We start from the raw sequence: 512 nt of genomic DNA on the forward strand, positions 1-512 counted from the left end.
AGAACACTAACGATTATTTTTAGTATCTCTTATTACAAATGAGATTAAATGATAAAATTGGCAAAAAAAAATAATTTTTTTAAATTATTTTTTTAATCTAACAATTAAACTCAAATACTAAATGCAAAAGTTACCATTTGTTGTTTCTAGTGAATGGGAATTAAAACTCAGACTCGTATTTGCGTTTAGAAAAAAATTTTGTTAAACAAAAAATTTTATCTTTCAAAAAGATTAAACAATATTTTTTATAATTTTAACGCTAAACCAAGGGTATGTCTAAAATCAGCATAACTATTTTGTGTGCATTAGATGTGCCACTTTTTATGAACAATTAGATTTTATTAAATGAAAATCAAATGATATTATGAAAGAGGAGTATTGATAGACTTTATAAATATAGAATATATTAGTATATACATACATAAATACATTTTAATACAAAATATTTTAAAAATAATAAGTATAATCTTTTACTTTAAAATAAATATAAAATATATAAATATGTACACAAA

The sequence above is a fragment of the Arachis ipaensis genome, chromosome B04 (assembly GCF_000816755.2).
Source record: "Arachis ipaensis cultivar K30076 chromosome B04, Araip1.1, whole genome shotgun sequence".
NCBI lineage: Eukaryota > Viridiplantae > Streptophyta > Magnoliopsida > Fabales > Fabaceae > Arachis > Arachis ipaensis.